Below are 14,615 nucleotides of genomic sequence, written 5' to 3' on the forward strand. Positions count from 1 at the left end.
GGGGTCGTTCGCCTTGGAGCGGGGGCCTGGTAGGAATTTTGCCATCTGGCTGATTGGCCGGTGCCATTTGGTTTTTGCCTACTGCGTAGCAAATCGTCACAACTTGTAAGGTTGGCGGTTAGGCATTGGTTAATTGGTGCTTGGAGGGGTAAGTGCCTATCCCTCCAAATGATGCGGAAAGGGAATTCCGTTAAAGGAATCCAGGGGCTTGCCATTCTTTTCGTCCTTGTCCGTGGAGCCGGACTTGGGCCGTGCAAGCCCCATCGGAACATGAGGGTGAGAAGCGAGGGTCTGTTTCCCGGCCTCATTTCTCAACCAATACTTGTTTCCCACACTGGCTTCCCTTGGAGTCCGGAAGGACCAGCTCTGTCCTTGAGGGCCAGGACAGATAGTCATAACCAATGCCTAAGCAACCACTCACAATTTTTTGTATTTTGAATAAAGTTGTGGCCAAAATTATGCCAAAAACCTTAAACAAAAATTGATGTGTGAAGTGTGTAATTATTTGGGGGGCGGCACTGTGGAACTCAACACGCAATACCACTTATTTTCAATCCAACATCATTTTAACATTCATTAATTTTACAGTGTTTTTGCAGATAGTCTTTAAATTTCTTCCAATCTTCTTCCACCAACTCTTCTCCCAGGTCTCGGATTCTGCCAGTCATTTCCGCCAATTCCATATAGTCCATCACCTTCATCTGCCACTCTTCCAGGGTGGGTAGATCTTGTGTCTTCCAATACTTTGCAATAAGTATTCTTGCTGCTGTTGTTGCATACATGAAAAAAAATTCTATCCTTCTTTGGCACCAATTGGCCGACTATGCCCAGGAGAAAGGCCTCTGGTTTCTTCAGAAAGGTATATTTAAATACCTTTTTCATTTCATTATAGATCATCTTCCAGAAAGCCTTAATCTTTGGGCATGTCCACCAAAGGTGAAAGAATGTACCTTCATTCTCTTTACATTTCCAACATTTATTATCTGGCAAGTGATATATTTTTGCAAGCTTGACTGGTGTCATGTACCACCTATATATCATTTTCATAATATTCTCTCTTAAAGCATTACATGCCGTGAATTTCATACCGGTGGTCCACAACTGTTCCCAGTCAGCAAACATAATGTTATGACCAATGTCTTGTGCCCATTTAATCATAGCTGATTTAACCGTTTCATCCTGCGTATTCCATTTTAAGATAATCTATGGTCTTTTAAACTGCATTTGTGTGGGGAAGATTATTGGGTTTTTTGTTATGTGTTTTTATATTGTAAACTGCCCTGTGATCCTCGGATGAATGTTTAGAAATTTAATAAATGATCCAGGATTATAAGAGGACACAGCAGTAAAAGTTTGTGACCCCATTAAAAAAGAGCCTTGTTCGGGGTGGGGGGGAGTGGGCAGTTATGATTTTTAACCTTATTTCACTTAATAAACTATCCACTCAATGGGCATAAGGTAAGTTACTTGTGAATTCTTGCCTTTCTAAATAGAGTGTGATCTCATAATAAAGAGGATATTTCTTCCTTTAATTTTCCCATTTAAATTTTCCTTTTCAATTTCAGGTTTGTTGGATGAGGAAGTTGTAGCCATAGCATCCTCAAAAGTAATCAAATTAAAACTAAACACGTGATAGGATACCGTACCATATCAATATTGCCTAAATAATATTTCTGTTGACTATAGTTCTCAAGTATTTCAGAGCTTGAATGAAAATAGGAAGCCCTTAACTCAACATGTTGAACATGATGTTGTTGTTTTTTAAATTTTGCACATAGTCCTTTTTTGATTTTTTTGCACATAGTCCTTTTTTGATTTAAGAAAGAAAATGAGGTCCTAGTATTTTTATTTTGATAAAAGTGTCTTGAATGCAATATATAAAAATTGTCATTGGCAGGGGGGGAATGGTACTCCACCTTGTCACAAACACAAAAATCACTTAATCTTTGTTGACTAACCAGATTATTTTCAAGCTATGCTTCCCCCCCCAAAAAAAAGAAGTCTTGGTATAATGAATATGATTTTCTGTAACCATTATTATATTCCAACTCTGTAACTTTGAGAAAAGATAGAAGTAAAGAGAAGCACATATTATGTTTAAGGTCAAGGACAGACTTAATTTAGCAGTCTTCATGAAGACTTTAACTTTTTGTGTTTTCCATACAGCCATCAAAGAGAAATCTTGCTTTGTCAGGAACCATTATTTTTTTTAAAAAAGGCTATGGAAACAGAGCTCCATTTACTTCTGAAACTCCACTGGGCATGGCTATCAAGCACGTACTAGCTAGATCCAAAGGGTTTTCCATGTGTTGAGGACTTTCCAAGGAACTCAGCCCCACCATGCCACATCAAAGCTCAGCTTTAAGTTCAGGAGAATTACGCTGGGGCAGTATTTGATTTATGCACAGGGCTCCCACTGAAAGTAATAAACCCTCTGCAAGCAGTTGATCCACTAGGTGGATGGATCTTGGCAATTTAGCTATGGCTTGTAACAGTGGTGAGTGAGCGTTGCAAAATAACACTGGGCAACTGCAGGCTAGACTAGCAGTTATTTTCCACTCGTTTTTATGATACATAATAACAGCATAACAAATAAAGAGAAAATAGGTGTCTAATAGAACTGACATTGTACTTCATTGACCCAGCCTGGCAATAACAAAATCTGTTGTTATTGCAGGTGCCTTTGTTTGTGATCCCTGCAGAGAGAGTAAGCATAAACACCCTTCCCTGTTGTTTCTTTCTGATTTATCTAGAAGTCTGAACAATTTGTTAATCACAGGATATTATTTAATCAGCAGGGCAAATAGTATGTGGGTGTTAAAAAGTATTGAGCTGGGAGAAGCAAAGCAAAACAGAATAAAAAAGAGCTGAACTGGGTGGTTAATTTTTGTGTTAAGCTTTTTGCATGTTAGTGGCTGCTTCAAAGACTCTCAGTTCCCTGCCCAGAAAGTACTTTCATGGAGGCAGGGTAGCTTGTAAAGTGTGAGGATCACATGTACATTGTGTGTGTGTGTGTGTGAGAGAGAGAGAGAGAGATACTTGCTTGGCATCTCAGCATGAGAACACAGTGATGATTTAATGATCATCATCTATTATCTTCATGTGCAGAATTTGAATCTGATGTTTCTCGATGAAGTCAGACACACTGGCAGAGGAAGAGGGAGTTCATCGTCCCCGGCGCCATGATCCCAGTGGGGTGCCATTGTGGCTGCCCCCACCCCACCCTGTACTGGGTGCCATGCATGAAGCTCCGCCACTGGCCAGGCAGATGGACTGGCTTGTGTGGAGCACCCTGAGTAAACCCATTTGTAAAGGTGATGACCTGCTGGCTCTCAAGTAGTGATAGGATCCCCCATAGTTGCAGCAGGTTACCTGAGCCGCAAAGATGTTTGCTGTGCTTTGGAAGGTGGATTTCCACCTTGAGGAGATGTCAGCTGCTTCCTGCTGCAATGCTTCTTGAGCACATGTTTTCTTTCTGTGGAGAGGTTTCCTGTCTCCATTTGTATGGCAAGTCTTCCTGGAATTTCATTTGCTTGAGCAGTGCATGCCAGGCACTTTGGCAAGAATCATCTAAGACTCGTGCAAAAAAAATTCTCAGGAATGTTGCTGAAGAGCATCTTTGTATTTATTTCTACTCATATTTTTCTACCTTTGTTTGCAAAGTCCTGACTGTGCAAGGTGGCATAAACAAGTATGATGATATTCACCAGTACTTTCACCTTCCTTTTGGCATGCCTGTCAAAAACTACATTATTTAAAGTTTATATTTTTCATACGGCATAGTCTGTAATTGTCAAAGCTTGAGGTTACCAGCCCATAGATTACTGTAGCTAAATAATAATAATAGTAATAGTAATAATAATAATTAATAATTTATTATTTGTACCCCGCCCATCTGGCTGGGTCTGCCCAGCAACTCTTGGCGGCTTCCAACAAATTATCCCTGTCCAGATGGGATTGTAGTTGAGTTACAAGCCCAAGCTTGTTGGAAGCCACTCTGTGGCACTCATGCTCCCTGTGCCTCAGGTGACAGCAGTGGATCCAGCAGAACTCCCAAATATGAACCCATTCTTTCAGAAGAATCGTGACCCTAGATAGAACACACCACACATCATGCAGCCGATTTACTCAGTCCTAAATGAACTAGGGACTCCCATTAAAAACAGTAGACTGACTTCTGAATAAATGTGCATTGGATTGCACAATATGTTCTGTTCTTTCAAAGTTCCTGATATCAGAGATAGAACATGGTACTGCATAAGTATCAGTGCTAGGCCTTTCCTATCAGTGCTAGGCCTTGGTTTTCACATGCACAGCTCCAAACATATCAAAGCCCCAAACAGATCAGGAGTGAGGAATCTGCGGCCCAGTATGGTGGTTAAGAGCGGTAGTCTCGTAATCTGGGGAACCGGGTTCGCGTCTCCGCTCCTCCACATGCAGCTGCTGGATGACCTTGGGCTAGTCACACTTCTCTGAAGTCTCTCAGCCTCACTCACCTCACAGAGTGTTTGTTGTGGGGGAGGAAGGGAAAGGAGAATGTTAGCCGCTTTGAGACTCCTTCGGGTAGTGATAAAGCGGGATATCAAATCCAAACTCCTCTTAAGATGTCATTGACTCCAACATCCATCAGTCCCAGCCAGTGGACGAGGGGACTTTATCTATCAGCTTGTAGAGGGCCACAGGTTCTCAGTCCCTGGCTTAGGTTGTTCCCTACTGAAATATTTCTTGTGAATTAATGTCCATTTAGCAGCAAGAAAGCCCCAACAATAACTTGCTAGCTACAGAAATAATTTGGGTGGGTATTGCAATAATCTGCCAGGCCACTTTTTCTTTTTAAAGCATTGTGGGAGAGGATGTGCTTTAAAGACAACTTATTTATGTAATAACTCATTCCCACAAAAGCACTGTTCTTCACAGGGAAAACTTACTTCCCCCTCCCATAGAACAGGGTTGGTGATTTGATAAGGAATCGTAGGTGTCTGTAACTCAAATGCATCCAAATAATATTTATAGATGCCTCTGATCATATGTGGTCCTCTTAAACATTCCATTGGCAGCTTCAGACATTTATGCTTTCATTTAACCATATAAATGTCACTGGGGCTGCCAATAAAGCCTGACAAATACTGAAAAGGTTGAATTGGTTCCATAACTCAAATTGTTTTCTGCTACTAATAGTTTTTTCAAGAATTTAGATGCGAGCACTTAACAATAAACAACATGCATTTTGCAACTTTTAAAAGAACATAGTGCTTTCCTTGTATGCAGATATTAATGCTGCTTTGCAAAATGTTATTAGATAGAGATGTACATTTATTTATTTCTTATTTTTTCATGCTCTGTTTAGCTATCCCTTCCATTAATTCAAAATAAGCTTGCAAAAACAGCACAGTAACAATTGGCAGGTGGCAATTAAGCAGCAAAATCATCACTAGTAGCTGCTATTCCCCCCCCCCCCCCCGTATCTCTGAAACAAATAGTCTAAGGATTTAGGCTTTGTTAGTCTAGCACTTTGCCCAATTGTATGTTCAGCTTTGGGTGATAAAGGTTGCAAGTTGCATTTTAATGACAATAGTGTAATAGCCGAACCACATGTAGAAGTTGAAGGGATAGCCTTACCACAGAAAAAACAACTTAACAAAAAAACATGGTAAGAGCTGGTTCCACTTCAGTATGTGGTTTGAAATCTCCGAAGGACATACAAATCCAACATATCTCAGGTAGAAAAGTGTCTGAATTTTCAAGAAAAGCAGACATCGACCCAGAAACATGCAGGCGATCCGAGGTGGATATATGTAATATGACAGCTAATGAGAAATAAATGTATGAGTGATCCTCCTGAGTTTCCAAAGAAGGAAATTAAGAAAGCTGTGAAAAACACCGGAGGACGGTGGAAGCCTTGTTCACCTCTCAACAACACCTAAGGGAGGATTAGGGTTAAAACCATCTGATGATTTACATTTAAATTGGAATCTTAGACGCTTACTTTATCTGGCATCCAGACTGTAAAGTCTCTGGTTATGTTTCTTTTTCTTGGAAAGACATTTTGGAAAAGCTGTTTTAAAGCTGATATTCTCCTAAGACAGCAATGACTGACGCTGTTCAGTGAGCATTTGGCTAGGAAATTTGTGTCAGACACCCTCAACCCCCTTTAAATACAGCACACAAATGTATTTGCCTTCCCCGCACCACCACCCTTGCAGAGAGAAATATTTATACGTCCAACAAAAGTGAAGTTGCTCCCCCATGGAGCAGGGTGGGGAATGGGATCCTTCACATTGACAATTAGTGTGACCAAAAATAGCCTCTTCTTTGTGAAGGGACATTAAAAAAACACAAACCCATCCACTTGCAAGGTTAAGCGGTTCAGTCTAGGAACAACTTTACCACCTGATTCTATTAAATGTATAAATTGTGCCTTGGAAAAAGGTATATATGATATAAAAGATATACATGAACGGATATCACCCAAAGGAGTTGGAAGGCAGGGATGTAGATCTCATTTGAACATGCATGTCCAGAAATGGTCTAGAATCTTTTAGAAGGCAAGGAGTTCTGGGTCTGTGCATGTGCTTTGTTTATGTGCCCCATCACAAGACAGCCCACTTCTCAAGACAGCCCACTTTCTGAAGTTAGGCAGGGGACAGCGGCCGCTGAGATGAACTTTTTGACCAGGCCACTTGAACTGTGTGAGTTTACCTGACATAGCTCAGGGCATTTTATAATTGCTATAGAGTAAAAAATAGTGTTGCATGCCACACTCAATCTCCACAGCAGTGTGGGAGTTTCAGGCGCTTACCCAGGATCTGCATTTCCTTTTGGAAATGGGGCACAGCAGAGACAGTGGTGTCTTTATGATATATGGTTTATTTACACAGATATACAACCAAAGCCTGGGGGGGGGGTCTTCAGTGTTAAATTTGAAGAAGGTCTTGCCTTCTCCATAAGCACAGGATTCAAACAGCCACTGGTCATTTTTCTCTGCCTTCTGCACTCTGCTTGTCACATAACCTTGTTCAGCGTCTGACCCCAACATTACTGCTGTAAACTCCTGGCTTTTATAACAAAGGGAGAAGTCCTTTTCCCTTTGTTTCTTTAATACAAAGGAACTGAGTCAGCATGAGTCAGTGGCCTACAATGAATCGGCAAAGCCTGCATGACTCGTGCAGCCTTTCACCGACATATGCCTGTACAGTGGTACCTCGGGTTACATACGCTTCAGGTTACATACGCTTCAGGTTACAGACTCCACTAACCCAGAAATAGTACCTTGGGTTAAGAACTTTGCTTCAGGATGAGAACAGAAATCGTGCTCCGGCGGCACAGCGGCGGCAGGAGGCCCCATTAGCTAAAGTGGTGCTTCAGGTTAGTAACAGTTTCAGGTGGTTAAGAGCGGTAGGCTTGTAATCTGGGGAACCGGGTTCGCGTCTCCACTCCTCTACATGCAGCTGCTGGGTGACCTTGGGCTAGTCACACTTCTCTGAAGTCTCTCAGCCCCACTCAGCTCACAGAGTGTTTGTTGTGGGGGAGGAAGGGAAAGGAGAATGTGAGCCGCTTTGAGACTCCTTCTGGTAGTGATAAAGCGGGATATCAAATCCAAACTCTTCTTCTTCTTTTTCAAGGACTCTTTTATGCCAACTAGGGTCCGAGGACCAGGCGAAGGAGTCAAAGGAGGTCAGAGCCTTTTCTTTTTCAAACACTGACACAACCACAATAACAACTACCAGTTGTTTTTTTAATGATGATTTTTATTGTGTAGCCTGTGTGATTGAGTTTCAAAATTCGATTCATTCAAATTGTATTCAAGATTCCTGTCCAGGAGTCTGACTTATCCTTTAAGTTGTGGTGAAACCCTGTGAATCACATTCACTTGTTTTTACATTATAATGTGAATGTTTTGAAACAGCTAACTTCACCTATAGACTCTAAGCATGGGGATTTCCATATTACTCAGCATTCAGATATTGAAGGTGGTCGTAGAGCACAACCCACTGATCTTAAAAAGCTATTCACTGGAAGATAATCCATCTGTGCTTTCTATTTCTTGTTACACTATCTCAAGGGGCAGAAGCATATTGGAAAATCTTGTCTAAGGCCAGTACATTTGTCAGGGATTTTGTAGCCATATACACCATCAATTCAAGTTTCTTGACTTTGGATGCATCAACTGCACTTACTAGAGATATTAAAAATGCATAGTGTTTCCTTTTGCTCTGAAGTTTGCCTGTAATCAGAAGCTGATCTGGGTTTTCTGTATAATTCATAACTCAAAAAGTAAAAATCCTTCCTTTGGCTTCTACTACGCATTGTGATGTTTTTCTGCCTTCTGTGAGGTGATTCTTGGCACTACTATTAATTTGTTCTGCCACACTATGTCTGGCATCACTTTCACACTTTTGCAATTTTAAGAGCAGTCTTTCCCATATCTGTATATATTAAAGAATTACAGTGGTACCTCGGGTTACAGACGCTTCAGGTTACAGACTCCGCTAACCTAGAAATAGTACCTCGGGTTCAGAACTTTGCTTCAGGATGAGAACAGAAATCGCACGGTGGCAGCGTGGCGGCAGTGGGAGGCCCCATTAGCTAAAGTGGTACCTCAGGTTAAGAACAATTTCAGGTTAAGAATGGACCTCCAGAACGAATTAAGTTCTTAACCCGAAGTACCACTGTAATTAAAGAAGTTGAGAAACAACTGTATGGTTGTTCAAAGTGAGACCCCAAAAGAATGGGCTCGTCTTACGTTACCTCAATATCATTGGAAAAACAGTACAGTACCATCACCACTTCTTCCTTCACTACGGATGAAAGCATGGGGTCCTTTGAGAAGGCAGGGTATATATATATATATATATATATATATATATATATATATATATATATATATATATATAAAAATAAATAAAATTAAATTCAGGAGCACCTGAGAGAAACAAAAAGTTACGCAGCCCCACTCTCGGACTGCAAAAGAAAAGGGGATTTTGCTGATTTTCTCAGGGATAGGAGAAATTCTAGGAATTTTGGGGTGTTGGGGGGATTACTGGGAAAAGGACAATGGGATTGCCTTTTTAAGCAACGTTTTTTCTTAGAATATTATTTCTGTGTCCCTCTGAAGAGTAGGTTATTATACATTTTTATAGAATTAAATAAATCTTTTGTGTGTGGAAAGCAGCCCTGTTATTTTCAGCGACAAATCCTGGTTGGCATGTGTATTCTTTTGATCTCGCAAACCTTCCTTCATGTGAACTTACAGACTTGCCAATCCCCCCCCTCCAAAAAAAAAAAAAGCTTTCCCCGGCTTTTCCCCTCCTGAATGGCTTCGCAGCAGATGTCTGGAATGACTGGGCCACAGAATAAATTTTGATGAGTATCCCACTGATGTTGCACCAATTCCATTTTGGCTCTGTTGCCATTTATGGTTGTGTCCACAGAATAAAACTGAAGTGTATCTATTAAGAAGTTGTAGTTGTATAAGGCAGCAATCAAGGGAGACAAAATTTGGGCAGTAATGGGTTGCGGGTGCCCTACAAGGAAGAAAATAGACTTTGTTCTAATTTTGGCTGTGTTAAAGTTCTTGTTTTCTTTAGAAACCGTTTAGAACAGCGGTATGTCAAACCATTCAGGAGCAGCTTGGCACAAGTCTGAAGACTATCACACACAAACAAAGAAAGCAATTTAATATCAAACTAGAATCCATCAATTTAATCCAATATACGTTATTTACGATGAGTAATTCTGTAAAGAGTGAAGTCAGTGTTGAAACCTTGTAGCTGTTTTTTGGCAAAGGACAAATTATGCATGGGGAGACTTTGAAGGTGATTCATGACGCTTAATGAGCCTATGTGTAGAATTTCCCAGAATCTGTGGCATCAGAAAGTTGTGTGGGGAGCATAATCTGCCAACAAACGAGTATATATAACTTTTTTTTCAAAATGTTGGATTGCAAACAAAAATGCATTAATAAAAATGCTTCTTAAATGGGCAGAATTTACAAGGAACTGCACAACGCTGACAAATATCTTTATAAGCATTGAAAAAAATTGAACTGCTGTTCATAACAGTGTGTGTAAAACTCACTAATGCCAAAAGGATTCGCTCAGGTATAACTGAGGAGGATTGCAAATATTCAAGAATATTGTGCTTCCCCTTGAACAAGCCACAATTAAAAGCTGAGAATCTACACTCTCTAAGCATGTTCTCCTACAGCGATGGGGAACCTCTGACCCACAAACATCATCAGACCCTTGCAATTTTATTTGCTTTGTCTTGAATTTTAAATTGCATAATTTTAACTCTTGTTTGTGTTTTATCTGCTTAGTTGTGTTTTTAATATGTACCGTACACAGATTGCAACTGAAGGTCACCAATGCAAATAAATATCTCTCTGACATGAGGTCCAGCAGGGATCCTAATTTGGCCCCCAAGGGCCATTTTCCCCAGGCTACACACATGTGATTGTACCTAATGTCATATATGACATCAGACAAGGTTAATGCTTGCTCCATTCCATCCCATTTTTGTTGATTTTTTAAAATAAAAACTGTGCATTTAAATTCTACACATTTGTATACAGTCTTCCCCTGAAATATGCATTTTGCATGTTTTTAATGCATTTCTCCCTAGAATACACATTTTTGTATGCACATGCAGCTGTAAAAATGCATGTATGTGTGGTTTTTCTTGTACAGCACTGGCATTACAAAATTCAGAGAAGTGCATACTCCTCTTAATAGCTGCATCCTAAGCTGCATATCAGTCCAGAAGTGGCAAAATAGGTTGGTTCATTTTAAAGTACAGAATGAACAAATTTCTCTTTCATCTAATAATAATAATAATAATAATATCATTTAGGCAGTGTATTTCCACATGCAGTGTCTTTGCAATGTATAATCTAGTTCCATCTATAATTTTCCCTTGTGCTCATTAATAGAAGATGCTATGCTCTCCATTCCCATTTAATAGCTTTAAAATCCACTTTGTTTTCCAGCACTGTTGTCCCTAAGACAGTTTCATGCCTTCCCTTCCCTTTCTGGCCATGTTACTTGGGGCTGATTTTGTAGGACATAAACTTTGTGGAGAACAGGAACAATAAGCAGGGAAATAGGTGTCCAGGGGGAAAAAGCACATTGGCTGTTGTTTACTTTCTGCATGTTTTATTTCACAGCTGTTTCATCACAATAAACAAGAGATGAGGAGGTGGATATAAGCAGGTATAGCAATGCAAGCAAGCAGAACTTGCACAGGTTGAGTGTGGAACCTGCCTCCATAATCACCAATGAATGCAAAATCATGGAATGTTTGGAAGGGAGTAATATTGTCTTCCACATCAGTTCTGATATATTATGCTTATGGGCAAGTTAGGGGGCAGTCTAACCATTTTAGACCCATATGCACATCTAGATTTTTGAGTGAGTGACATGGATGTCACCTCTCTGGTTTCGTCTTTTGAGACCCACCACCCACCCACCTGGGATACAGAGGATGAGTGCATGTGTAGAAGTTGGATACGGTGGAAAAGAAGTGGGAAAGGGTGTCAATCTCACAACTCCCTCCTTCAGCTCTATTATTTTCAAGGAATGAAAGGTATTTACCCCTAGGGGACAGTGGGGTGGGGGCACCAAGGAAGACTTCAAGGGCACCAAGCACCCTTGGGCATCACCCCTGATTTAGCTAGACTGGGTTGGGATTAGTAGGTTCCTGCTACCAAAATAGTTTTATTTAACGTGAAGGGGAAAGTGAATAGAAGACTTTGTTTCCTTGACCTCACACAATTTCTGGATCTCCCTGCACCTTATCCCCACTAAAATTTAATATCCTGTACCTCCTAGCTTCTGTTTAGACAGTAAGACAGTCATCTCTGCTGCTTAAGCAATTTACATGAAGGCATAAATGAACTGGAAAATGCCTGTGTTTCATTTCTTTTTTTCCTTACTTCTCCCCCTTTGTAATTGTTCTGTGAGTTGAATGGTATATTAATAAGTATTATGGAGCATTATATTTAAAAGTAATTCCAGACAAACATGCTGATGCTTCTTATAAAACTATTTCACATTTGTAATTTAATAATTATAATTATAAAGTGCTAAGTGTAAGCATTTTTTTTACTCTTGGGTAAGCATATTATGATAATTCCCTATAATAAAAAACCCCAATGCTAGAAGACAGGCACATCTTAAAAATACTATCAATTAAAGTGACTTTATAAAACCCAATTGATCTAATTTGCAGTATAATAGGGATTATGATTTCCGCACATGTAAATATTTATGAATACTTAACTGCAGACTACACACAAATAAAGTAAACCTTACAATTGAGAATAAGACTATTATTCTAAACATTATTAATGTGCTTTCCATATTCTTAATTGATTTTTAAATTAATCTATAAACTTCCAGAAACTTTGGAATGAAATATTGTTTTCAGTCTTGGGGATAAAAACACACTAATGGGATTTTCCCTCCCTCTATTTCTTTGTCACATATCGTTGCGCACTTTAGGGGTTGAGTTTTATGCTTGCTGCTGTGTTTTTATTTACTTCTCAGATTTTGATCTCCAGTAAGTGCCATGTCATGTGCTATCATCACTTTTCAACTCAAATTCTTTTTACTGCAATCCAATTTAAGTCCTTGCTGCTTTGTTTGCTAATCCAACACCCTGCTCTCACAGTGGCCAAGCAGATTCCAGTGGGAATCCTGCAAGTAAAATCCAAGCACAAAAGCAGTCTTCCCTCTGGTGGTTTCCAGGAACTGGAAGCATACTGTCTCTGACAGTGGAGGCAGAACATAATCTCTATAAAAACTAAAAGCACAGACTCCCTGGAAAAGACCCTGATTTTGGGAACGATTGAGGGCACAAGGAGAAGGGGACGACAGAGGACGTGATGGTTGGACAGTGTTCTCGAAGCTATCAGCATGAGTTTGACCAAACTGCGGGAAGCAGTGGAAGACAGGAGTCCCTGGCATGCTCTGGTCCATGGGGTCACAAAGAGTTGGACACGACTAAAAGACTAAACAACAACACAGATCATAAAGGCACTTGAGACTGATTGGAAGAGAACTTGCCTGCCCTGTTGTGTCTTCCTTACCTCCCCCTTCCAACCTGCTCTGGCAGGGCAGCGTGAGGAGGGCACAAGAGGCACGCACCCTTCAAATCAGTTGGATCGAACTGATTGGAAGTGTCCTTGCCTGTGCTGCTGCATCCTCCTCCCCACTCCCCCAGTGCGCCTGTGTGTGCCTGCCCCCCGGGTGCAATGAAGGCACATTCAGGCCACTGCTCATTGATGTTCATTAATGGTTGTTTTGGGTCCGCTCTTTGGATTCTTTGAGTAATGTGGTGTCGTTGCAACATGGCGCAATATAGGTCAATCATAATATGGTATGATTATGGCTGGGATCTGGAGTGGCTAATACGCATGTCTAAAGCACACGCTAGATGCCATTGTTTTCCCTTGGGTGCTGCAACAGGAAGAAAGACATAAAAAGCTCTGGAGGATGGACAGAAAGCTTGACGCACCTTTTTGTATCCCAGTCTCTGCCTCTTCCTGAAGTGACATGACCATCAGATACCTGCAGAAGGGGACCTGTTCAGCTAAGAACATCATAGGTGACAAGTTTGCCCTTTCTGCACACTTTGCATCTTATTTTAATGTAGGGATTTAAACATAATCCTTCAATACGTGGCATCTATCATAAAACAGCAGGGTTGGGTGGGTCTCAAGCAGAAAGGATGACCTTCCTTCTGCAGAATTTGGTTCTGGGGATATGTGGCATAATGACTCAGTGAAGAAGCCTGCAAAAGGAGATGCCATTTTGTCACTCTTCATCCTCTGTAAAATAATTTATACTCCCCTATCTGTCTATGATGGGTATAATTTCCTGACTGTTCAATTTCCATGAAGTCTGTTACTATGTATTAGTCAGAGAACTATAAGTCAGGCATGGATGGTGATGTAAAGCTGATTTTCACATTAAGCAAAGGTCACATTTTCCTAGAGGCAAGGGTCTTCTCTCTGAAAATCATTTATCAGGAGGTGTTTTCACATTTCATACAAATGATTCTGAATCTGCCAGAGTTGAAATGGGATATTTCCTGGTTTGACGGCTGATGCTCCTTATGGTGAATATATCCAGGTTGTGAAGGAGGAAAGGTCCCAAGTCCCAGCATGGCTCCCCCCTCGCTAAGCAGTCCATCTATTCCTCCTGGCTGTAATGCATATGCTTCCAGCTGAGGCCCAATACATTCCTTAGAAAACAGCCAGCTTCCTTTGTGGTCTTAATCTGGGTTTATTTGGTTGTTCCTCCTGCAACTTCCCATTTCCCTGCTACTTCTTCTTCTCCTTCTATCCTGAACCTAGCCCAGTTTGGCTTTATTAAGCTTGGATTATACCACAGCTTTTAGCTGGGTCTGGCAATAAAGTACAGTGGTACCTCTGGTTACGAACTTAATTCGTTCCAGAGGCCCGTTCTTAACCTGAAACCGTTCTTAACCTGAGGTACCACTTTAGCTAATGTGGCCTCCCGCTGCCATCGCCTGATTTCTGTTCTCATCCTGAGGTAAAGTTCTTAACCCGAGGTACTACTTCCAGGTTAGCGGAGTCTGTAAGCCGAAGTGTT

General features: G+C 40.8%; 1 protein-coding gene across 2 annotated transcripts in view; it reads left to right on the top strand.

Annotated features, from left to right (window-relative positions):
* CSMD1 (CUB and Sushi multiple domains 1) overlaps positions 1 to 14,615 on the top strand; it is a 949,787-nt gene that overhangs the window by 526,811 nt on the left and 408,361 nt on the right. The gene's annotated exons all lie outside the window — the stretch shown is intronic.

Source organism: Podarcis gaigeae (genome assembly GCF_964106915.1).
Source record: "Podarcis gaigeae genome assembly, chromosome: 3".
NCBI classification, from domain to species: Eukaryota; Metazoa; Chordata; class Lepidosauria; order Squamata; family Lacertidae; genus Podarcis; species Podarcis gaigeae.